Raw genomic sequence first — 26,673 nt, forward strand, 5'->3', positions numbered from 1 at the left:
ATAGACAGAGAGAGGGAGAGAGAGACAGTGAGTTGGCTTCTTTGTATTTATATGTTTGACTATTACAAACCACAAGCTGATTTCTACAGCAATTGAGAAAAATTGAATAGTTTATAAAGACAGTAGCGTTCACATATACAGGCAGGCGCTATCTTGGGAAAACAGACACGATCAGTCGAACGACGAATGCCGTGCTAGAGCTGTGTTACTTAACACCTAGCTATCTTATCTTATATCTCAGAATCAGGACACATCTTTTCCCCTACAATCTTTGATATTCCAATACATTAACACAGGAAATAACATCCCGTCAGTCACCTGTCGTCACATATTACCTCCATTTAAAGATCAGTAGGAGTTCGGTCTACCCTGGCTGTAGATAGGTGGGCCAACGCATTTATTGTCTCAGTGCAAGTAATTAGGTTGTTTTTTTTGTCTTTTGTTGGCTCACTTTTACTCACAACATGCTAACCGGCAACATAGGATTCCATTCACTACGCTAAGCTAACTAGCAGCGGCGCTGCCGGCGTTGCAGCGGACTAAAACGATTAGCTAGGGGAGACCCCACCTATCTACAGCTAGGGGAGACCCCACCTATCTACAGCTAGAGGAGACCCCACCTATCTACAGCTAGGGGAAACCCCACCTATCTACAGCTAGAGGAGACCCCACCTATCTACAGCTAGGGGAGACCCCACCTATCTACAGCTAGGGGAGACCCCACCTATCTACAGCTAGAGGAGACCCCACCTATCTACAGCTAGAGGAGACCCCACCTATCTACAGCTAGGGGAGACCCCACCTATCTATAGCTAGGGGAGACCCCACCTATCTACAGCTAGAGGAGACCCCACCTATCTACAGCTAGGGGAGACCCCACCTATCTACAGCTAGAGGAGACCCCACCTATCTATAGCTAGGGGAGACCCCACCTATCTACAGCTAGAGGAGACCCCACCTATCTACAGCTAGGGGAGACCCCACCTACCTACAGCTAGGGGAGACCCCACCTATCTACAGCTAGGGGAGACCCCACCTATCTACAGCTAGAGGAGATCGTGATAAGCCCTAGTTCAACAAATATCGTATCCCTTTAAGTGGCATGTGCAGATCTAGAAAAATATTTATGGGGTGGCGAGAGGAGGGCAGGAATTTTTGAAGGTAGCAACAAATATATATATATATATTTATATATATATATATATACAGTACAGGCCAAAAGTTTGGACACACCTTCTCATTCAATGCGTTTCCTTTTTATTTTCATGACTATTTACATTGTAGATTCTCACTGAAGGCATCAAAACTATGAATGAACACATGTGGAATTATGTACTTAACAAAAAAGTGTGAAATAACTGAAAACATGTCTTATATTTTAGATTCATCAAAGTAGCCACCCATTGCTTTTTTATTAATAAGGGAAAAACTTCCACTAATGAACCCTGACAAAGCCCACCTGGGAAGTGAAAACCATTTCAGGTGACTACCTCATGAAGCTCATTGAGAGAACACCAAGGGTTTGCTGAGCTATCAAAAAAAACTCTACAAATAACAACATGTAAATAGGAACATGTTGGCGTTATTTTGTCACTTATGGTGCATTCTTTTTGTCTTGTGATCGCGACTAGTAGCTCGAGTGTGACGTCACATCCGCGTCGAAAAACGAATAACCGCGGGGTTGTTGCGTTCTTTTTGTCACACGATACGAGTCAGAGAAAAGATGGATTTTTGTAAAATTTTTAGTAACATTTAGGATTCTATTCACCCAGTTGTTGACATATTACACAAATATATTTCACAGTTTGATACATGAAAATTACGTTTTGATTAACGTTAACGTTAGGCTACTGCTCTGCTTTCTGCTCCAGACTTGGCTTAAAGCCATTATTGTCATATAGCAACCGAGCATCTCTAGCCAATTTCAGCTGCACAAGCTCCAAAATAACTAATCAGGCGGTATTTAGCGACATGCCTATAGGTAGCAGTATACAGCGCTATAGAGAGCCGAAGTCCCGCCCCTTCCGGTGGACCTCGTGGGACCTAAACTCGGAAAAAATATGAACGGTAGTGAACGGGGAGAGGCAAATTATTTTTTGATCCCGTTTGAATTGAACCATGGATTACAAATATGATGTTCGTCAATTTAAAAGATAAGTTTTCAACTGAAGAAAGTCTCAGTTAGCCGTAGGTTTGTCATATGACCACTTAGTTTAGTGTGAAACAGCTCAGTGGACTACATCTCCCAGTGGACTACATCTCCCGTTTCACACAATTTACCTCACCTAGCTTGATGATCGGCTTGCTCGCTAGCTAGCTAGCTAGCTTAGCTCTGTTCCACAACACATGTAACGTTATCTTAACTGCTGTGTTTAGTCAAGTGTTTTCAGCAGAGAAGCAAAAGAACAAGCGAGATCCTCTGATCATTAGAGTAACGGTACATCCCCGGGACGATACACGCAGACATCGTAGCTTCAGCGAGATGTCATCCATGAAGTTTGTAGTCTTTCTAATTACGTATTTTCACAGTCTTATACTTCAACAGTTTAACAACAAACTGAGACTTTCTTCGGTTGAAAAATAATGTTTTAAATTGACGAACATCATATTTGTAATCCATGGCTCAATTCAAACGGGATCAAAAAATAATTATTACCTCTCCACTGACTCTCGTTCATATTTTTTTCGAATTAAGGTCCCATGGACCGGAAGTAGAAGGGCGGGACTTCGGCTCTCTATGTGTACGACTTCTTCATTTGGTTACAACAAAGACAAAAATGCTAAAAATTGTAGAAAACCACAATGTTTACTACGTGTGATGCACGACGTAGCCATCTTTGAAAGTGAACTCGGGGTCCTCTGAGTTCAGACGACTTGACGAGTCGTATATATACATATATATATATATACGACCTCGGGGGCGTTCTTCTTGCAACTTCCGGTTCGTAACTCCGCAAAATGACTCGTAGATCGACTTCGGTGGACAAAAAGAACGCACCATGAGATGAGAAGGGTATGTATGGACTTGTCTAACTCTGGGGGGTTACGGTGAATAAGACAAAGTCCCAATAAGTCGGCGTGTTCCTTTTAAAGATTCAAAAGTTCTGGAGGCAAACAGCGTCTGCAGCAGATGTAACTTTGTCATTATGTGAGGTATTTCAGAGCCTTTCCAGTTGCATGTTTTCCCTCTCTAATGGCTGTCTAATCCCTCAGTTAATGCGTATGTAATGGGGAGGGAGGGGGGGTCAACGGGGACGCGGCAGAGTGGCCAATCATCACAGCCGTTTCCTCTCTCTTCACACTGTGATAATAGCCCTCCTCTTCACACCTTCCTGCTATCAACATGTCCTCAACTCACCCGCATTCACAATATGGTTTTAGAGGGGTTTTTTTTTCTCTCTCTCTCGTAAATTTGTGATTTGTCATTCACACCGCGGCTTTTCTGCGCCTCGGTTTTAACCCTTTGTGGTGCAGATGTTTGCGACCTTTCAGGGCCTATTCAGTCGCTCTCTTTCCGTCTCCATAAGAACAGCCTGTCCTGCTCAAAACGCTCAATGTGTGAAAATAGAATAGAATACGTTTTTATTGTCATTGGACAGCAGCTGTCCAGTGGATTTTTTCCACAACTCACCCTCAGTGGTACACAAATAACATGACAGTACCCTGACGAAGGCAAAAGGACACAGAATAAAAACAATGAATATAGTAAATACAAATAATAAAATAAAAAAAAAGTCAGATATTGCACATCTGTATTTGCAGAAAGAGACATGGGTAGAAACTGTTCATACAGTACAGGCCAAACGTTTGGACACACCTTCTCATTCAAATATTATTTATTGAGATTATTATTATTATTTATATTATTTTATTTATTAATAAGGTAAATAATTCCACTAATTAACCCTGACAAAGCACACCTGTGAAGTGAAAACCATTTCAGGTGACTACCTCATGAAGCTCATTGAGAGAACACCAAGGGTTTGCAGAGTTATCAAAAAAAGCAAAGGGTGGCTACTTTGAAGAATCTAAAATATAAGACATGTTTTCAGTTATTTCACACTTTTTTGTTAAGTACATAATTCCATATGTGTTCATTCATAGTTTTGATGCCTTCAGTGAGAATCTACAATGTAACTTCAGATACAGTATCAGGGGACCACTAAGGTCTATATAAAAGTGACTTCAGATACAGTATCAGGGGACCACTAAGGTCTATATAAAAGAGACTTCAGATACAGTATTAGGGGACCACTAAGGTCTATATAAAAGAGACTTCAGATACAGTATTAGGGGACCACTAAGGTCTATATAAAAGAGACTTCAGATTCAGTATTAGGGGACCACTAAGGTCTATATAAAAGAGACTTCAGATACAGTATTAGGGGACCACTAAGGTCCATATAAAAGAGACTTCAGATACAGTATTAGGGGACCACTAAGGTCCATATAAAAGAGACTTCATATACAGTATTAGGGGACCACTAAGGTCTATATAAAAGAGACTTCAGATACAGTATTAGGGGACCACTAAGGCCTATATAAAAGAGACTTCAGATACAGTATTAGGGGACCACTAAGGTCTATATAAAAGAGACTTCATATACAGTATTAGGGGACCACTAAGGTCTATATAAAAGAGACTTCAGATACAGCATTAGGGGACCACTAAGGTCTATATAAAAGAGACTTCAGATACAGCATTAGGGGACCACTAAGGTCTATATAAAAGAGACGTCAGATACAGTATTAGGGGACCACTAAGGTCTATATAAAAGAGACTTCATATACAGTATTAGGGGACCACTAAGGTCCATATAAAAGAGACTTCAGATACAGTATTAGGGGACCACTAAGGTCTATATAAAAGAGACTTCAGATACAGTATTAGGGGACCACTAAGGTCTATATAAAAGCATCTAAGGAGCACCATGTCATGGGACCTCTAAGTGCTGCCTGGGAAGCAAAATGTCTATAACGACACTAGGAAAAAAAATGAATGTATAAAAAGACGACTGCAGGTGACATTTCAGGTGAAATATGGAGATAAACTTGTGAAATATGGAGCCTGGAAACACAGAGAGTTTGCAGCCCAGTCGGAGCGTGTTCACACTTTCACGAAGACGTCAGCATTACGGCGATAAAAGAGCTGCTAGACATCCAGACACAGTGTAGCTGCTATGGGAATTGAACCTGTGACCTCTCAGCCTGAGGGTTAAGCGGAGCGGAAACCGTGTCCAGAACCGAGGCGAGAGCGACTCGTATTAATTTTTGTGCGGATTATAAAGCGGCCAGCCTTTAATCAGGTCGTTCACAGCACCCTGGCCTGAGCAATCCTGTAACCAGCCGAAAGCTTGCAGCACACAGAGGCTGATCTGAGGAAAGACAAGTGGAGATGTGTTTCCCAGGACGGCAGCGTTTAATCGGCACCATACCATGAATGTGACAAAATCCGACGCTAATTGGAGGAAAATGCGGCTCATGAAATGTGCTTCACTTACACAGAAAATTGCATGCTGTTCTCATGAACGATTTGCACCAACATGTTCTCACTCCCATGTCGTAAAATACGGACGCTTGGTCAGGTGGCTTTGGCATTTTATTGGCGTTAAAAGTGTCCTTTAGCGTCATATCTAAACGCATTCTATTGGACGCTACTATTGACGCAGTTAGGTTAAGGAACAGATCGTGGGTGGGCTTATAAAAGGTACGTTTCTGTGACACATGGGACAAGGACGGGACAGTTGGGTTTAGGTAAAGAAGAACGGGACAGTTGGGTTTAGGTAAAGAAGAACGGGACGGTTGGGTTTAGGGAAAGAAGAACGGGACGGTTGGGTTTAGGGAAAGAAGAACGGGACAGTTGGGTTTAGGTAAAGAAGAACGGGACAGTTGGGTTTAGGTAAAGAAGAATGGGACAGTTGGGTTTAGTAGAAGAAGAACGGGACAGTTGGGTTTAGGTAAAGAAGAACGGGACAGTTGGGTTTAGGTAAAGAAGAACGGGACAGTTGGGTTTAGATAAAGAAGAACGGGACGGTTGGGTTTAGGGAAAGAAGAACGGGACGGTTGGGTTTAGGGAAAGAAGAACGGGACAGTTGGGTTTAGGTAAAGAAGAACGGGACGGTTGGGTTTAGGGAAAGAAGAACGGGACGGTTGGGTTTAGGTAAAGAAGAACGGGACAGTTGGGTTTAGGTAAAGAAGAACGGGACGGTTGGGTTTAGGGAAAGAAGAACGGGACGGTTGGGTTTAGGGAAAGAAGAACGGGACAGTTGGGTTTAGGTAAAGAAGAACGGGACAGTTGGGTTTAGGTAAAGAAGAATGGGACAGTTGGGTTTAGTAGAAGAAGAACGGGACAGTTGGGTTTAGGTAAAGAAGAACGGGACAGTTGGGTTTAGGTAAAGAAGAATGGGACAGTTGGGTTTAGGTAAAGAAGAACGGGACAGTTGGGTTTAGGTAAAGAAGAACGGGACAGTTGGGTTTAGGTAAAGAAGAACGGGACAGTTGGGTTTAGGTAAAGAAGAACGGGACAGTTGGGTTTAGGTAAAGAAGAACGGGACAGTTGGGTTTAGGTAAAGAAGAACGGGACAGTTGGGTTTAGGAAAGTGGGACACGATCCAGGTCTCCTGGGTGAAAGTCCTTTGTTGTTTGACCCATCCATCAACCCAGCCAACCTCCCTACGCAGAATTTCGTGCTTTCATACAACTCGTCACCGTAGTCTCTCTTAATACTACGTCATCTTCAAACGCCACGTAGCTGCTGCTCTGCCCGGTGCGTTCTACAAACACGCTGAAGGGTGAAGTTTGCGTCGTATCTGACGCTGACAGCCACTGCCCAAGCGTCCATGTTTTTCTAATTCGGAGCGAGAATGGGTTGTGTACAAAGGACCTGAACTATTATTATTAATTTGATAATTAGTCGATTTTGACGGCATATATTATCCAGCATATTGTTTTAGGGTTAGAAGAAATTGAGTCTATTGCTGAAAACATCCCTGAAGAAAATTAAACCAAAGCCTCCTTTACTTTTCATAGCCACACAACAAAAATCCCAGATCCAAATCACTATAAACATTTAATCAATGGCTCTTAGGCTCAAGTCCAAACTGTCTGCCAAATCTCATGGAGATCTGTTCGGAAGGTTTTAGAGAAATCCGGCTCTCAGACAGCCAGACAAACTGATCCTGCAGCAGCTCCTGCTGGCATATTTCACCCTAGTGATCAGAGATTCTTGAACCTACATGCAGCAGCTGTCTGTGTAATGATATATTTCAGAAAAGTCGTTCTGCACTGTTGCCTCTCTACCTTAAAGCAGCAACGACATCTCTTCGATTTTGGAGCTGAGATTACCACAAACCGGTCTGGGCAAACTGATTTTTTCTTTAAAGTTAAAGGTCCCATGACATTGTGCTCTTTGGATGCTTTTATGTAGGCCTTAGTGGTCCCCTAATACTGTATCTGAAGTCTCTTTTATATAGACCTTAGTGGTCCCCTAATACTGTATCTGAAGTCTCTTTTATATAGACCTTAGTGGTCCCCTAATACTGTATCTGAAGTCTCTTTTATATAGACCTTAGTGGTCCCCTAATACTGTATCTGGGGGGCAAAGTGGAGGGTGGGGGTGTGGTCTTGACCAACTGCCACTTTGCTTGTTTGAAAGCCATGATGTCTCTCTATCTCTCATGGTTGGGCCAAATTCTCTTGGTGGGCAAAGCAGAGAAAGGGGAGGTAAACTTACTCCTCATGACCTCATAAGGAGTAGATTCCAGATTGGCCCATCTGAGCTTTTACTTTCTCAAAGGCAGAGCAGGATACCCAGGGCTCGGTTTAAACCTATCACCATTTCTAGCCATTGGGGGACCATAGGCAGGCTGACGTGTGTTAAAAAACCTCATAAAGTGAAATTTTCATGCCATGGGACCTTTAAGTAGACACACAAAGAACGATAACTATAACGATAACTATAAAAATAACTGTGACGATGTGAGCATCCACACTGCTGAACTACCAGCTGATAAAAATACATCACAGGAGACGTTGCAATGTACTATTACAGGAATATATGTAGTAATATCCTCCATATTTGTGAATTTGGGTACATTTTATGAACCAAAAAAGTCTGAGCAGCGGTCCCTGGGACGTCGACACCGCTGCTTTCTCCAGGAAACAAACAAAAACACCGATGGTATGATCATCACATCTAAAACACAAGATGCACTCTCTGTAGTTTCTGTGACATGAGAAATACTTTTAAAGTACTGAAAAGTCTCTCTATGCCGTGCCATGCTGTAAACTCAGATGGATTCTGATTGGCTGTCAGTGTCTCTCTACGATGTGTCATGCTGTAAACTCAGCTGGTTTCTGATTGGCTGTTAGTGTCTATCTATGCCGTGCCATGCTGTAAACTCAGATGGGTTCTGATTGGCTGTTAGTGTCTCTCTACGACGTGCCAAGCTGTAAACTCAGCTGGATTCTGATTGGCTGTTAGTGTCTCTCAATGCCGTGCCATGCTGAAAACTCAGCTGGATTCTAATTGGCTGTCAGTGTCTCTCTATGCTATGCCATGCTGTAAACTCAGATGGGTTCTGATTGGCTGTTAGTGTCTATCTATGCCGTGCCATGCTGTAAACTCAGATGGGTTCTGATTGGCTGTCAGTTTCTCTCTATGATGTGCCATGCTGTAAACTCAGATGCTTTCTGACTGGCTGTCAGTGTTTCTATCGCTCATAAAATCTCTCTGAAAGTGATCCCAAAGATATCGTTCTCCACTGTCAATGTCGTCATAGTTGTGGTGTGGACTCCACCATCCACTTGAGTTAGAACGATTTTTAAAACTATATATTTACAGTTATCGTTATAGTTATCATTCTTGGTGTAGACGGCCCTTAACACATAAATGATCACTTTGTGTCTCTGAAAAACGAAACACTTAGGCTACTTAAATCATTGCTTTATCAGTTCATTTTGCCTTCAGCATGAAGCATCTACACGGCCATTCAGGCCCTAAAATAACCTTATCCCCCCTCCCAATAAATGCCAGATGAATGTACAACAGAATTTAAACTTAACTGTCGTCGCCGTTGCTGTGGCACTTCTAGCCTTTACCCGCAGAACTGGATTTTAATAAGACATTACCAATGTAAAGGAGCTAAGGTTGCATTTGTTTTAATAGAAAAAAGGCAAAATAATTGACTGTAGGATTATGAAATTCTAAAATACTGTGTATAATGTGTGTAGTGATTGAGCCACGAGGTTGATCACTTACACTTCCGGTAGTCTGACGTTAGCATTGAGCACAAGCTCCCTGCTCTGAAGTGAACTTTAAATCGGCACCTCTTGGTCTGCAGGATTGTGTGTGCGTGAGCAGGTGTGTGTGTGTGGGATTGTGTGTGTGTGTGTGTGTGTGTGTGTGTGTGTGGGTGCGTGTGTGTGTGTGGGATGTGTGTGTGTGTGTGTGTGTGTGTGTGTGTGTTTGGTTAGCTTCAGACTTCCGTCATTATTTGATAAATGAAAACACATTATCATGACTGTTTGCGCGTTCCAATTTGACCTCAGAAGTCAGATTTTCTGAGGTCAAAGTCCGAAACATGCCCCCAGAAGTGTAAGAGCGCCAAGTGTCAAATAAACACAGGACCATTACCCAGGAGACGGGGGTTCGTGTCCCATTGGTAAAAGTAAATGCTGAGTTTTCCTTCAATTTACGGAACAAATGGAGCCGGAGCTACGTCTCGTTCAGAGTTACGTACGTAACCTTCAGGCAGTGAAATAATGTCTGATATCAACCCAAACCACCATCTTTTTTAAACCTAACCAAGTAGTTTTGGTGCCTAAACCTAACCAAAGTGCAACAGTTTCACCACACAAGATCAACAACATGTTTAAAACCGTGACCGCTGCCTTCTCTGGTTTATATACGAGGATGGAAAACGCTCCTGTGGGTTGTACTAAAGGCGAGGAATATATGACCTATATGTTTTGGAGGACTTCTTACTAAAATATGCTCAGTTCAGCTTATTAAACTAAACGTTTGATTATAAATACTGTGTGTTATGTGTGTAATGATTGAGCCACGAGGTTGATCACTTACACTTCCGGTAGTCTGACGTTAGCATTGAGCACAAGCTCCCTGCTCTGAAGTGAACTTTAAATCTAAGTGCTCAGTTCAGCTTACTAAACTAAACAATCCCATGCACCAAAATGTCTTTAAAATGTCTCCACTTTGCCAAAATGTCCACACTCCTCGCTGTTCCTTTCACACTACAGGATTTTAAGTCAAGTAACTATCAAACATGTTAAATGTTCAGTTTACAAAGATATAAAACAAAAAAACAACAGCACATTGTCACATCAGAGAAGCTGCAACCAAAGACTGTTTGATATGTTTAATCTGATCTGTTCTGTTCATGTAAATCCTTTGACAAACTGCCTCTTCTTTGGCCCAAACAAAGATGGCTGCCAGAAATAGAAGCTGCCTCCATTCGTCTGGTTACTCTGGTCCTTTTTTTGTATTTGAAACGTTTACATGGAAGGTTTTTTGAGCGCGCCTGGCGGGGTGTGATCTGCTCTGGCGAGCGTCAGCCAGATAAACTCTTGTTGCTGCTGCTGTTGTTGTAGCTGTGGATTAAAGCCGGGTGTGTTCTGGCAGCAGATTTCCCTTGGAAGGGAAGGGACAGGCCTTTTAGTGTAAAGGTATTAAGCCCAGGTCTAATCCAGAGCTAGGAGAGCAGCCAATTTAAACTGGATTCAGCCCACAGGACCACACATCACTCATCTCTCCCTCTCTAGTCTCTGGAGCATATTTTCTGGTCTCTCTCTGTTGCTATCTGAGAGTCTCCCTCCGTTATGTCTCTGTCAGCCTAAAACCCAGTTCAGATTAAAGATTGCGACGAGACAAAACCGCTTTGGAACGTCGCAGAGAAGGGGTCAGCCCTATGTTCCCACAGCCCTATGTTCCCACAGCCCTATGTTCCCACAGCCCGATGATCCCACAGCCCCATGTTCCCACAGCCCAATGGTCCCACAGCCCTATGTTCCCACATTCCTAAGAATTTTTTTCAGTGAAAATTAGGCCTATGTTCCCACAGCCCTATGTTCCCACAGCCCTATGTTCCCACAGCCCTATGTTCCCACAGCCCTATGGTCCCACGACCCAATGGTCCCAAAGCCCCGTGTTCTCACAGACCAATGGTCCAACAGCCCTATGTCCCCACATTTCTAAGAATTTTTTTTCAGTGAAAATTAGGCCTTTGTTCCCACAGCCCTATGGTCCCACAGCCCTATGTTCCCACAGCCCTATGGTCCCACAGTCCTATGGTCCCACAGCCCTATGTTCCCACAGTCCTATGGTCCCACAGCCCTATGTTCCCACAGCCCTATGATCCCACAGCCCAATGTTCCCACATTTATAGGACATTTTCAAAATTAGGTCTTGTGTTCCAAAACATTTTTTAGAGTTGGGGGGATAAAATCTGATACAAATTTATGGAAAAGGAAATGTGGGAACATAGAGCCTAATTTTGGAGAAAAAAAGAAATCTTTGAAATGTGGGAACATTTCACTCCTGCAGAGAAACCGGCCCGTCTCAGCTCGACTCAAACTCAGAGACTCAGCTGGTGGAGTCTCCAGAGGCTGGTTTTACAACGTAAGAGACGTCTCGTGTTTCAACAGCCAGTAGAGAAGTCAGCTGGTCAAGTCAGCTACAAACTATAGAAATAAAGTGATCCATAATCCAATTTTAAATTCTACTGTCATATTCAGAGTGATGGTGGAATATTGTTGTGCATGTAAACATACTCAATGTCCCATTGGTGTAAATCGGCAGGTTTTAGAACGCTGCATACCCCATATCCAGTTTTTAGTTGCAGCTCCAAACGTTTACATTGTTGTTCTCTGTGATCTTAAATAAGTTTTTGTGTTGCTGTTATTCCATATCTGTGTGTGTGTGTGTGTGTGTGTGTGTGTGTGTGTGTGTGTGTGTGAGAGAGATCTGTTTTTAATCCACAGTAGTACTTTCATTCTCTGCCTTGAAGCCATTCGTCTTCTTTTGCAGCTCTGGAGCAGTTTGAGCTGAATTGAAGAGTTCTTTTTTATTTTATATTCGGCTTTGTGCCCTCATTACGATGCAGACCTATATTTTCAAAATACAATTCCCTAATTATCCCTGCTGTCGTAGTTTCACATCAGTAGCCGAGTTGGGAGAGGGGGAGGGTGCTCTGAAAAGGCTTTCATGTGCAACGCTGTTAGGGTCTGTTTATTTTCAACTCAGTTCCTCCACAAAAAGGAAATGTTGAGCAAGATTTTCTGTATGCTGGGTCACAGCAGAGCATTTGTTCATGATTACTGTGGGAGAGAAAGAAAGACAGCTTTTGCCTGGCTTTGCATTTTTGGGAGAGTTGTGAAAGAAATTCAGTTTTAATTGACACAAGTAAAACCATATAAAATGCCAGGTCATCCATTGTATATTAACACAGTTTCGTTCCTTTATGTACTGCACTGCACTGCACTTTATAAAGATGGAAGACGATAAAGTCTCTGTTATCTTATCTTTTATGAATGGTGCGAAGGGTTGATCTGAGACTTAAGAAAACTGTCCTTTGTCTTATTCTCTGGCGTGGTAGTCAGGGAAAGCGCAGCAAGTGAGGACTCACATAAAAAGAACAAAAGAAAGAGATTAAAACTAGTCTGGATTTTAATGATTCTACTTCATACATTACAGAGCTGTACAGACAGCGACGAAATGTGCGAAAGTGCACAGACTGCAAACGTTTCAGCCCTCAGTGCAAAATGATGAGTCACCCTACATGTTGGTTACTCCACAGGTGCACCTAGTTGATCCTCTCAGGCTTGATTGAACACACATGGAGACAATTATCTGCAGGTCAAGTCGTTACAAACACTGGGAGTCAGTTTTGATCCACACTTTCACCACGACGATTAGGAATTACGTCACTGCCACAGAATGCCAAATACCACATAGAATGATTGAAAGTGTCTTCAAAGTCAAAGTGTCTTTTGTCCATTATATATATTATATACGCAATGAAAACACACTCAATGAAACAAATGCAAATAGACAGAACATCTTCATGAATTTGACAACACATGCGCAGCATTTAGCAAATGCGCTGCAAATACACACAACACAACCAAATACAGAAACGGGCTTCAAATACACACAACACAACCAAATACACAAATGCGCTGCAAATACACACAACACAATCAAATACACATCTTCACCACGACGATTAGGAATTACGTCACTGCCACAGAATGCCAAATACCACATAGAATGATTGAAAGTGTCTTCAAAGTCAAAGTGTCTTTTGTCCATTATATATATTATATACGCAATGAAAACACACTCAATGAAACAAATGCAAATAGACAGAACATCTTCATGAATTTGACAACACATGCGCAGCATTTAGCAAATGCGCTGCAAATACACACAACACAACCAAATACAGAAACGGGCTTCAAATACACACAACACAACCAAATACACAAATGCGCTGCAAATACACACAACACAATCAAATACACAAATGCGCTGCAAATACACACAACACAAAGTATTAGGGGACTAATAAGGTCTATATAAAAGAGACTTCAGATACAGTATTAGGGGACCACTAAGGTCTATATAAAAGAGACTTCAGATACAGTATTAGAGGACCACTAAGGTCAATATAAAAGAGACTTCAGATACAGTATTAAGGGACCACTAAGGTCTATATAAAAGAGACTTCAGATACAGTATTAGGGGACCACTAAGGTCTATATAAAAGAGACTTCAGATACAGTATTAAGGGACCACTAAGGTCTATATAAAAGAGACTTCAGATACAGTATTAGGGGACCACTAAGGTCTATATAAAAGAGACTTCAGATACAGTATTAAGGGACCACTAAGGTCTATATAAAAGAGACTTCAGATACAGTATTAGGGGACCACTAAGGTCTATATAAAAGAGACTTCAGATACAGTATTAGGGGACCACTAAGGTCTATATAAAAGAGACTTCAGATACAGTATTAGGGGACCACTAAGGTCTATATAAAAGAGACTTCAGATACAGTATTAGGGGACCACTAAGGTCTATATAAAAGAGACTTCAGATACAGTATTAGGGGACCACTAAGGTCTATATAAAAGAGACTTCAGATACAGTATTAAGGGACCACTAAGGTCTATATAAAAGAGACTTCAGATACAGTATTAGGGGACCACTAAGGTCTATATAAAAGAGACTTCAGATACAGTATTAGGGGACCACTAAGGTCTATATAAAAGACACTTCAGATACAGTATTAGGGGACCACTAAGGTCTATATAAAAGAGACTTCATATACAGTATTAGAGGACCACTAAGGTCTATATAAATACAGAAACGATGCAAAATTTATCGAGAGGGGCGCGTCAGGCTACGGTTGGGGTCCGACCGTGGGTCTGTGTCTCCATGTACTTACGTAAGAAGCCTAACATAAATCACGCTTTAGACTACATAGTGAATTATCTGGACTGGCACAACATTTCATACAGACATTGTAGGGCCAAACGTAAATGTGTCCAGTAATTTGGTTTATGACAAAATACCTGCAGAACTAAAGACATTCCGATCTGATGTACTTTGTGTTTTTTTGTTGTTGCTAATAGCAAATGTTGCATATTAAAAAACTAAACTACACCTCAAAAGATACACATTGATCCTCATAAACCTCTGCTAAATACACAGTTACTCTCTCCACTTCTGTTTGGACACAGAAGCTTCGACTCAAAGCCTGACAAGATGAAGTTTGCGCGTGATACAAGATCCCGCATTTCTCACTTGTGCGATCTTGTGATATTAGGAGAAGAATTCGTGCAAGGTGACCTTTTATCCCTCGAACTCCTAAACATCCAACTCAAGTTTACGCACACAGAAACTGTCCCCTGCCGACGTCTCCTTGAGCAAAGCTTTAAACTGGCACATTTTTAGCATGTTAACATACTAAACTACACATCAAATACCTGATGTACTACTATAACGAAATACTACACTGCTAAATACACAGTTACGCCACAAATGTGATGGCTCACTGTAACGTTACAGAAACTGTCCTTCAGCCATCAGATGCTTCCACCACCCTCCCTGCCGACGTGTGTCCATGAGCAAAGCTTTTAACCAGCAGGCGGCTCTGCAGCTAACCTCCACCTCTGACCTCTGACCTCTGAGAGTAGAGGGTCAGGAGAAAATAGGATTTCCCTGCATGGAGCAATGAAGTTTCAAATGACATGACACTTGATTTAAGCCTGTTAAATCCATCAGAGGGATCAGGAGAACTCGGCACGCGAAGCTGTCACACAGGTTTACATGTGAAGGAAGATGTACACATAGCAGCACAAACACACTGAACACAGAGCTTCATCAGTATGATCAGGTTCAACTCCAGGGTTCAACACTAAGGTTTTTTTAATCACTTGTCCCATCTCGCAATCACTTTCCTCCACTAGCCTAGAAATCTAGACGCACCCTGGCGGCAGAAAATGTAATTTGCAGCCAGGGTCAGTCTAGGAACTCTCCGTTGGCTTGCGAGCTGGAAAAACCAAACTCTGGTCAGGCCAATCACATCGTGTATAGAGTCGGTGGGCGGTTCCGACTCTGGAAGACTTGGGAGTTCAGCTTTTCTTTGAGAAAAGAACAAAAAAAAGGCACTGAAGTCATTCTTGAAAAAAAGGAAGGTGTGTTCGGATACGGCAAAAGTTTAATCTACCAGCTAGCGTTGCCCTGGTTGGTTGTAGCGCTATCCCAGAGGGAATTTGAAAGACAACCACTAAGGTCTATATAAAAGAGACTTCAGATACAGTATTAGGGGACCACTAAGGTCTATATAAAAGAGACTTCAGATACAGTATTAGGGGACCACTAAGGTCTATATAAAAGAGACTTCAGATACAGTATTAGGGGACCACTAAGGTCTATATAAAAGAGACTTCAGATACAGTATTAGGGGACCACTAAGGTCTATATAAAAGAGACTTCAGATACAGTATTAGGGACCACTAAGGTCTATATAAAAGAGACTTCAGATACAGTATTAGGGGACCACTAAGGTCTATATAAAAGAGACTTCAGATACAGTATTAGGGGACCACTAAGGTCTATATAAAAGAGACTTCAGATACAGTATTAGGGACCACTAAGGTCTATATAAAAGAGACTTCAGATACAGTATTAGGGGACCACTAATGTCTATATAAAAGAGACTTCAGATACAGTATTAGGGGACCACTAAGGTCTATATAAAAGCATCCAAAGAGCACCATGTCATGGGACCTTTAAATGAGAAATGGCAAACAAACACTGATTGGTTATGAAAGACAGGGACGTCGGAGCAGCAGGAGTTTATCTCAGGATCCAACAGTAGAGACTAGAGTTTAACATAGTTTTTATACTTCTATAATCTCTGCTCTGTATCTGTACTGGATAGAAAAACCCATCATTATCTGGAAAAGTGAAGCATTATTCTCGGGACTTTGGTTTAATTTATAGTTATTGACTAATTGCTTTACCTACTAATCATTTACGCACCAGTTGATTCAATCATTTTGACAGAGAGCATTCTTTTTTGGGGCTTTTCCACCTTTAATGGATAGGACTGCTTGGTGAGAACGGGAAGAGAGAAAGACTTGCAGGAAATTGTGACAGGTCGGACTCCAACCCTGGACCTCTGCGTCAAGGCAGAAGCCTCTCAATATATGTGCGCCTGCTCTACCCACTGATCCAACACGGCCACGATAAAAGTAATAATTTAAGCACTTGTTGATTCAATCATTTTGACAGAGCGCAACTGTGATTTACTTGTAGTCTTTGCGATGTAAATTTTCAGATCGGGGACCGACTCCAGATCTGAGCCAGTGCCTTGCTCAAGGGCACTGGCTGGAGAACCTAGCACATGTGTTTTGATGGTGGGGGAAACCCATGCAAACATGGGGAGAACATACAAACACACAGAAAGGCCCGGACCGACCTGGATACGAGCCAAGGAACCTTCTTGCTGTTAGGCCACAGTGCTAACCATTGGGCCACCATGCTGGAAGAAAAGATAAAATCTTTTCTGATAAATCCTGATGGCGTCTTTTCAACATTATTGTCCACATTTCAAACACAACTGACCCTTTGTCATTGTCATAATATAATCATATCCACAGACAGCTCAGTAAACAAGAAAATAAGGAATTTAATACCAAAGCTAATGCAATCAAGTAGCAGTTTAGGGCAACTATATGAATCCATTTAAACAGACTAACGGTTGAATATAAAGCTGTTATTTAGAGATGCGTGATGTACTAACTATGCATGCTTTTCTCCTGAACTTTCAACTATATTATTGTCTCAAAGTTAAAGCAAATATATTCTGAATTGTTCATCCAAATTCAGGCTCAGTCCTGATTGACTAATGCTGTAGGAAATTCAAAAAAAAACACAGCATTTACAAGTTTGGATTGTCCGGTGAATGAATGAACAACACACAGCACAGCAACACAATCCCTTTGTTCCTTTTGAGTCTGACCTTCTCAACGCCACCTTTCCTTTTTTCCTTTTTTGGCTTTCCATCATCAGACTCACACACACTGTCTGTTAACGGTATCGATAGACTTCCAAACATGACGAGGAAAAAAAGAGAGGCTGTTCGATGGCTTTACGTCATAGGCCGACCAGAGCTATGCCATTTGGGGGAGGGGCCGTCACTGATACCCCTATATTTCTGAAAAATCTAGACATGGTTGTGACCATTAGCACTTTCTGATTACCGTATTTTCCGGACTATAAGTCGCACTTTTTTTTCCTACTTTGGCTGGTCCTGCTACTTATAGTCAGGTGCGACAACTAGAATGCTGCTCCTAAAGACAGCTGAGAAAGAAAACAAACTGCAGGTAGTAAAATGTGCAGCCCGAAAACGGTAATCGAGCAGCAGAAAGAAAGTTTGAAATCAGGGAGAAACTTGTGAGGGACTGGCAAAAAGCTGACTCTTACTGCAATGAAGAAAACAAAGAAAGCTAATCGGCTAATCGCGGGCTGAAAGCGAGACGGCCAGAGGTGGAGGAACGAGTCCACAGATGGGGGCATGAACAACGTGCTGCTGGGAGAGGCTCGTCAACGGTGCAGTTACGTCTCCACGCCCTGGTAGTCGTTCTGTGTGCTATTGTGTAGTTGAATAACTGTTAATGTGGTATTTTAACGTACCGGACACCTACCGTATTCAGCCTGTTATTCTGTGTGCTATTGTGTAGTTGACAGATGAAAAAGGTTGTTTTTGGTCTTGGATTTTGTGAAATTAATTTCTAAATAAATGTGACTTATAGTCCATAAAATACGGTAGCCTGTGCTGTGTTTGTATTGAAATAAGAGGCTGCTGCGGCCCGCTGGACAGGTTGAGCAGAGGCTGCACAGTTTGACCAGCGGTTAGTGGTTAGCCAGGCCACCGGATGGTGTTGCTAAGAACTTGCAATGTATAACTATTATCAGACCGGCCCTCGCCGCCTCGAAACACTACCGGCCCACCAAGAAAAGTCCAGACTTTCCCGATTGCCACTGCGCTACTGGTTCGGGCAGCTTGCTGTTTAGACACAAGCTTTTACTTGAAGCCTGACAAGATGGAGTTTTTGTGTGATACGAGATCCCTCACGTGATCTTGTGATATTACGAGAAGAATCCATGCGAGGTGACCTTTTATCCAACGTAACTCCTAAACATCCAACTCAAGTTTATACTTACTTAAACCTTATCAATCCTGGGTGAAAAGTCCTGTGTTGTTCTGTCATACTACTCGCCACCGTTGTTGCTCGTAAAGCTCCCATTTTATGCTCATTTTCAGGTTCATAATTGTATTTTAAGGTTGTACCAGAATAGGTTAGGGTTAGGGTTAAGGTTTAATTTTCAGAAAACACCATATTTTTGTTGTACTGCACAGCTCTCTCTCTCACTGCTGCAGCTCCTCTATTCACCCTGTGTTCAGGTCTCTGTTTTAGCTACAGAGTGAGACCTCTTTTCTTCTTCTTCTTGTTCTTCTGTACTATCTTTGATTGCATTCGCACTCAGTAGCTCAAATCGTAGATCATGTCAGCTAGCTTCATAGACAGTAAAATAAAGGCTGTTTCTCCAACTTCAGTCAGTTCCAAGGCAGGATTAGCTGGGAGACTTCTTCTAAACCAGGGCGCACATGGAAGTAGTTCTTTTGGAGAATATGGTGAATTTGTGTGTGTTGTAGCAGTGCTTTGCTATTGAGAACGAGGTAGCATGCTAGCATTAACGCTAACGCTACAAGCTAATGGTTGCGGCTAGCAGATTTTGACCAGCTCACCCAGAGACTGAAGGCAGGTACATTCAGAAACCGTATCTCACTCAGAACACCATGGATGGATTTTTTTCAACGTTTGTATGGGTGTGGAAGCAGCAGAGACACAAAAGAACACCCCAAATCACCAGAAAAAGTGATTTTTTTCATAATATGGGCATTTTAATACCACCAAAGGGTGATTTTTAGTATTTTTCAGTATCTGACAAAGAGAGCCCAACAGACCAAGCGTCCCTATTTGATGAGTTACAAATGAGAACAAGGGTTGTCATATCACTTGTTAACACCAAGTCAGGATTACAGTATGACTTCAGATTTGAACCTGGATTCATCACATGCTCCACTGTTGTGGCCCTAAACTTTCCCCCAGATCCGGCTTTTTCTCTTGTTCCTACCAATTACCCAACAGCTCATCCATCTCCATCACACTATAGGCATTCCTCACAACAAGCCCCCAGTTTAAAGAGACATTCTGTGTTTTTCTGTTTCCCCCCCCCACCTCTCCCTGTCCATAGCGGCATCATTATAAGAGCCTATTATGGCGTTACAGAGGCCGACTCACAGACTAAATGCCTTGTTTCTGTCCGCCGTGGCAGCCATCTATAGAGCCGCAACTCCCTCCTTCAACAGAGAGGCCCCTTCATCACACTGCCCTCCTCCTCCTCCTCCTCCTCCTCCTCTCATCCTCCTTGCTCTCTTCTCCCTCAGACACAGACAAGCCTTTATCTGCCCATCATGGGCTCGCTCTCGCTTTCTCTTTTTTTCTTCTTCCCCAGCCTGACCCTGTTTTCCACAGCGAACAGGCATGCCGGTTAGGATTTGGGGGGGGGGAACACACACACACACACACACACACACACACACACACACACACACACACACACACACACACACAACGAGAGGGGAAAAGGCTGATTTGGAAAGCCAGCTAAATATTTTATCCATGGCCATGCTATCTGTCTAGCTTAATACCGATTTTATGTTATCTCCTAAGTCTTTCCAGCAGAGTTTTTTTTTTCACATTTTATTTTCTGATCAACTAATCTCTTCATATCGGCTATGCAAACATCTAAACTGCGCACCATGTCGTCTCGTTTGTCTCTGCTACCTCTCCGGCCGGGAGACGAGTAGCATATGTCGGACATGTAACATCCAGAAGCACAGACACTTTTTTACCGCCGTCAAACTAGCAAAAGTGCATTCGTAAAACGCCCTAAACACACCTGCACCAGGCGCCTCGCGCCATGGGCTTAGATCATTGAAATAGGGCCCTTAGATTGTAAAGACTTTCTGTGGTGCAGTTCACTCTCTACTACATTACTAACTGCAAAGCACAGAAGGGCTTTATTCTTCCACATTGTCCAAAATGTGACTTCTTCAACCCTTCACCAGTAGATTGATTTGAACATACATTATGGACCCATTATGGAAAAGCAGCATTTACACTGAGTGGATTATCTCGGAGAAATAAAAGAGTGTGCGTTTAAATAGACGTAGCCTACATTTAACATGAAAACTGGGCTTTCAGGTGTTAAAAACTACATTCACACACTGTAAAACTTTTCACAGTACATTTACAGCAATATACTGGCAGCAGCTTTGCCAATAAAGTACTGTTTATTTACAGTATGCATACTGGTTTAAGGTAAATTACTGTCAATAGACAGTTTCTTACCGTATTATTTGAATTTACAGTAATATACTGGCTGCACGGTAATTCCCCGCCTTCTCTTTATTTTCCCAAGATGCATTGGTGATAACAGTAAATACCTGTAATCTGTAACATAGCAAAGCAGGAAGTTGAAGGTGACGAAGTATAAGAGCAGATTAATATTTTAAGTGTCTGACAACATTATGGAAAGGATTTCTAAGGAGGTCGACCTTTCTGTTAAAGAGTAAGATCCTTTTTTACAACATAAAAACATCCACAAAATTGCATTCGCTAAACCCACCAGACTCCATGTAAATAAACAGTGATTTTAGTATCGTAGAATACACTTCATTCAAAGTCGACAGAAACTAAATAAAACTATGAAAAGCCGCTTTTCCAACCATCACAACTCTAGTTTTGGTTGAAATAACCACATTGTTTACTGATTTAAATGTGACAATATGTTGGCTCGATACATGCTAAAAGTAGTAATTTTTTTAAATGGAGTCTGGTGGGTTTAGAGCTAGAGACTTCAGAGCTGTTTCTGGTTAAACAGAAAGGTCTCAAAGAGGTTTTTAAAGGTCTAACTCTGAAGGGATCCTTTCTATAATGTCGTCAGACACTTAGAATATTAATCTGAGTCTGTCAGCGGCAAAACAAGCACTTTTGTGAAGGTAAATACAAGCTGGTCCTATTAAATTACATTGTAGCTTGTTTATCTGCTGCTGACTGCAGATATCTCTCTTAATACCAGACCAATGTCAAAGATTGTTGTTCCCATCAGTCACTTAGACACAAAATCATAGGAAAATAGGGCCCAGGTTGAAAAAAACAGTAGTTACCTGTTATGAGCGACAACGGTAGCAAGCAGTATGAAAGACAGAAAATCTGTGTATGGAGGCAGGTTGGGGGGGTGGATGGGTCAAACAACACAGGATTTTCACCCAGGAGATCAGGCTTCATGTCCCGCACATTTTGTAACGTCACCCACAAACTGTCCCGTTCTTTCAGTTAAATGTATGTCCCAACCCAGCATGTCAAAAAGTGATGCCAAGAGTCCAAACCAAGGACTCTTTGCATCACTTTTTGACACACTTTGGGTTTTTTTATTCAATTTCATAGCATTTGAAAAAAAATAAAAAAAAACGATAAAAGAATGCTGAAAGAAGTGACAAAAATGTCGGAAAAAATAGTCAAAAAACGTGGGGAAAAAACCCCCACCATAAAACGTAAAAAAGCGCAGATAAAAAGCAACAAAACTTTTGGAAATAGTGACAAAAACAATTGAAAAAAGTGACAAATGGGAAAAGCTTCAGAAGCATTGAGAACAAGTGACAAAAACGACAAAAATATTTGATAAAAACAACGAAAAAGTGACAAAATCTACAAAAAAGTGACAAAAACTACGAAAAAGTGACAAAAATGATGAAAAGACGTGACAAAAACTACAAAAATTTGACAAAATCTACGAAAAAGTGAAAAAAGCTATGAAAAACGTGACAAAATCTACGAAAAACATGACAAAAACTACGAAAACGTGATAAAAACTACGAAAAAGTGACAGAAACACCAAAAACAACGAAAAAAAGTGACAAAAACATCAGGAAAAATGACAAAAGTGTCGAAAAAGACGACCAAAACGTTGACATTTTGTTTTTTTTTGTATTTTAAATTTTGACCCAGAAAAACTTAAGAGTTTCCTGGTCACAAGGAAGACAGCTCAAGGGTTAACTACGTGGAACGTCACGTTCTGCATCGTGTCCGTAACCGGAAGTCAAGTAAAGTGACCCAAACCACCATCTTTTTCTAAACTTAACTAAGTACTCTTTCACAACTTTGACATGGTTAAAACCATTTGATTCTCTGGTTACGATAACGTATCTCTACGACGCGTAACGTTAGACAACCAATCACAGACATTATTAGATCTTGGTAGAAGCATGCTGCATGCTGATTGGCTCACTGACACTGATGAGATTTAGTCCTTATAGGTATTGAAATCGGGTAATGGATGACGAGGCATTTAGAGGCAATTTGGTCGGTGTATGAAAAGTATTGAATATTGGGTGCTGGGCCCAAATGAACGCCAGTGTTTCCTGCTGGGTTTTATGAATGAAACGAAGATGAGTTCAGTCGGAACCATAAACTTCATGAAATAAAAGATTAACCTTCAGGCCAAACAACAGCCTTCTCCTCTCCTCTTCTTTCCTCTCCTCTCCTCTCATTTTCTTTCCTTTCCTCGCCTCTCCTCTCCTTTCCACTCCTCTCCTCCCCTCTTCTCTTCTCTTCTCTCCTCTCCTTTACTCTCTTCTACTCTCCTCTCCTTTTCCATCTCCTCTCCTCTCTTTTACTCTCCTCTCCTTTACTCTCCTTTCCTTTCCTTTCATTTCCTTTCCTTTACTCTCCTTTCCTTTCCTCTTGTCTCCTCTCCTTTACTCTCCTCTTCTCTCCTCTCCTCTCCTCTTCTCTCCCCTCCTCTCCTCTCCTATTCTCTCCTCCTCTCCTCTTGTCTCCTCTCCTTTACTCTCCTCTCCTCTCCTCTCCTCTCCTCTCCTCTTCTCCTCATACTAAAGACAGCTGCTGCTTGAGAGCATTGCGCACACACAGAGACGTCTTGTTAAGTAGGAGAGACGAGCGCCCGAGCTCCTCTCCTTCCATATAATACATATTCTTATATATCCGTCTCAAAGCTCCAACAAGGAACATCATTCTGAAGAGTGGGAGAGGGAGGGAGGGAGGAAAGTTGAGGGGGGAGGGAGGCTGATTGGGGGAGGGAGGCAGATGGGGGGAGGGCGGAGGGGCAGCCACGCGCATGCTCGAGACAGCAGGTGCCCGAGCCAGTTAAAAAAAAAAAAAGTAATTTGCATTGCTAATGAGCTCCTGGGAGCCTCCTCCCCCTCCATTTTGGGGGGCAAAAAAAATAAAAAAATAAAAAGCTTCTAATATGGCGCAGTGTTTTCATTCCTGTTCTCCTTTCCCCTCTCCGTCCGAAAAAAAACAACAACAACAAAGGACAAAAGATGAAATAATCCATTTGGTGAAATTGCAGATATGAAAAAGAATATTTTGACACCTTTTTTGCAGCGATGATAAAAACAAATCCTTAAAATACATAATGACACCAAGCGTGCACTTTGAATCGCTGTAGCAATATTATATCAAACGTAAACACAACTTTACAGGACGGAGCTGCCTCGGAGGCGATTTATTTGGCTTATCAAGCCGATTTTAAAAGGCGCCTGAAGCATCAGGTTTACACAGGGAACAATAGAGACCGAGTCCCACTGCACATGGGCATCCCACGGCATCGACTCATCAGCCAATCACAGCACAGAGAGGGATACTAATGATCAGATGGGATAAAAGAGCAGAGAGGGAGGAAAGGGGTTCATGGGGGCTCCGACATCAACAACAACACAGAGAGAGAGACAGAGAGAGACAGAGAGAAAGACAGACAGAGACAGAGAGAAAGACAGACAGATTTTTAAATGTAGCCTAACTTTGTTCCATCAATCCTCCAACACGTTATTTACAAAAAAATACAGCTATCCATAAACAACAGGCCAATAATACATGTATAGCCTCCAACATATTAATACATTTAGAGAGAGAGAGGGAGAGAGAGAGACTGAGAGGGAGAGAGAGACCGAGACTAAGAGAGAGAGACAGAGAGAGACAGAGACTAAGATAGAGACAGACAGAGAGAGAGAGGGAGAGAGAGACAGAGAGAGAGACAGAGACTAAGAGAGAGAGACAGAGAGAGAGAGAGAGACAGAATTCCTCATTGACCAAAACAAGTGAAGCGCCAAATTCCCAACAAGCTGCCCTCTTGTCTATTGTGGGGGGAGAAAGAGCCTCGCTTCAAAAACCTCCAACCTCCTTCATGAAAAAAGATACAGTAGCAGCTGACAATATTAATAATCATAATTGATTTATAATTTTTTTTTGTTTTTTTCCCCGCGCTGACCTCGTTTACATCTGACGCCGCAGGGCTGCGATTACATGCGATGTGATTTCAGTCGGAATCTGCCGCCATGTGCGTGCGTTTTCACACGCGCTTCATCGAAAATGGCTGAGAGACCCTCGCACCCCCCCCCCCCCCCCACCCCGCCACCCAACCACCACCCTCTCCCTCAGCCCCCCATTTCAGCCTCTGTCTCTTTCTGCGCGCGCATTGTACCATAACCTCAGGTTAATTTTTTTATGTTCTATTTTTTTTATTATTATTATTATTATTATTATTATTATTATTATTATTATAAACAACTTAATGCACCCTTTGTTCATGCATGTTTTTGGTGGTATCCTGCAGACTGCACGCGCCGAAAAACACACACACACACACACACACACACACACACACACACACACACACACACACACACACACACACATTCACATGGGCAGATGACAGACTCACGTGTCAGATGCACCGAGGCAGCTCTCACATTTGACCGTGTGTGTCTGCGCCCCGAGAGCGGCAAACACACAAGACAAAAAGCATGGAAAATATCACATAAATATCAAAATATCACAGAGCAGGTATCCATCCCTGCAATGCAACGACTCCATGTGTGATTGGAAATAGCGCCGAGCTCCCTGTTGAGCCCCCATGTGAACACTAACTAACATATGAGACGGATATCACTCGCCTCTGTTGCTCCTCAACGAGAAAAACAAAAAAAACGGCGCACAAACAGAAAACAGCGCAACAAACCAGACGCTCAGACTGGGGGGGGGGGGTGGACAGTCTGTGCGATTCAACCGGGCTTTGCTGTGATTAACTAAGTCATAAAATTAGACATATTTCTAATTTAAACACCCCCCAATCCCCACCCCCACATCTCGTTGCTTCCAGAAGCAACCGGATCAACGTTTTTTTTTGGGGGGGGGGGTGCACACAACCACACGCAGCGTCGCCAAAACAACAGCCCCGTTCATTGTCCCCCACCACCACCACCACTGTCTCTGTCTTCCGGAGATCCCTTCTCCAACCTCGACACAAACAAGCCCCTCTTGCATCCCCAAGCCAGTGTAAAAACCCGCGCCGATCTACCTACTACTACTCCTACCAGGTTAATGTGGCCGTTAACGGCTAATTACGCGCCGGGCTAATCGCTTATTAAAAGCATTCCCGCGAGCGTGTGCAGCCTCGAACCTGCGCGCAACAACGCCAACGTCGGCCAATAAAACGGTCCATTTAAAAAAAGAGGTGAGGAATGAGAAAGGCAGTGATTAATGCAAAGAGCAGGGAGACGATGAGAGCAGAAGAATAAGGTAGATAAACGAGCCAAACAAACCTCCTTTTTAGTGCGCGTAAATCCGTTTCCAAAAGCGCGTGGAGAGAAAGGTAATAAGCTTGTTGTGTTGGACGGGAAAAGACGCTGCTGCCGGGGCTAAATCCTACCAGCCATCTCTCTCTCTCTCTCTCTCTCTCTCTCTCGCTTGCGCGCGTCTCAGTCTAGGTCTCTGTGTGTGTGTCTCTCTCTCTCTCTCTTTCTCTCTCTCTCTCTCTCTCTCTCTCTCTCTCTCTCTCTCTCTCTCTCTCTCTCTCTCTCTCTCTCTCTCTGCCAATTGTGAGGGATGAAATTGGCGCGAGGGGTCTCGTAGCGGGACGTTGGCAGGTCCCACACGCACGCACGCACACATACACACACACACCTTCCTACCCCGCTCACTCCCCCAAT

The 26,673-nt window shown here is 42.5% G+C and overlaps 1 protein-coding gene across 2 annotated transcripts in view; it reads right to left on the minus strand.

The window, feature by feature from the left end:
- Window positions 1–26,401, minus strand: part of si:ch211-137a8.4 (apolipoprotein B receptor) — a 58,604-nt gene extending 32,203 nt beyond the window's left edge. Inside the window, exon 1 of one of the 2 annotated variants that reach the window (XM_028573463.1) lies at window positions 26,287–26,401. The gene's annotated coding sequence lies outside the window, so the exon portion shown is untranslated. Of the gene's footprint in view, window positions 1–25,406; window positions 25,473–26,286 lie in introns of those variants that run through there. The other variant, XM_028573464.1, reaches the window with a different exon arrangement.
- Window positions 26,402–26,673: the final 272 nt, after the last annotated feature.

This window comes from Perca flavescens, chromosome 3, assembly GCF_004354835.1.
Source record: "Perca flavescens isolate YP-PL-M2 chromosome 3, PFLA_1.0, whole genome shotgun sequence".
NCBI lineage: Eukaryota > Metazoa > Chordata > Actinopteri > Perciformes > Percidae > Perca > Perca flavescens.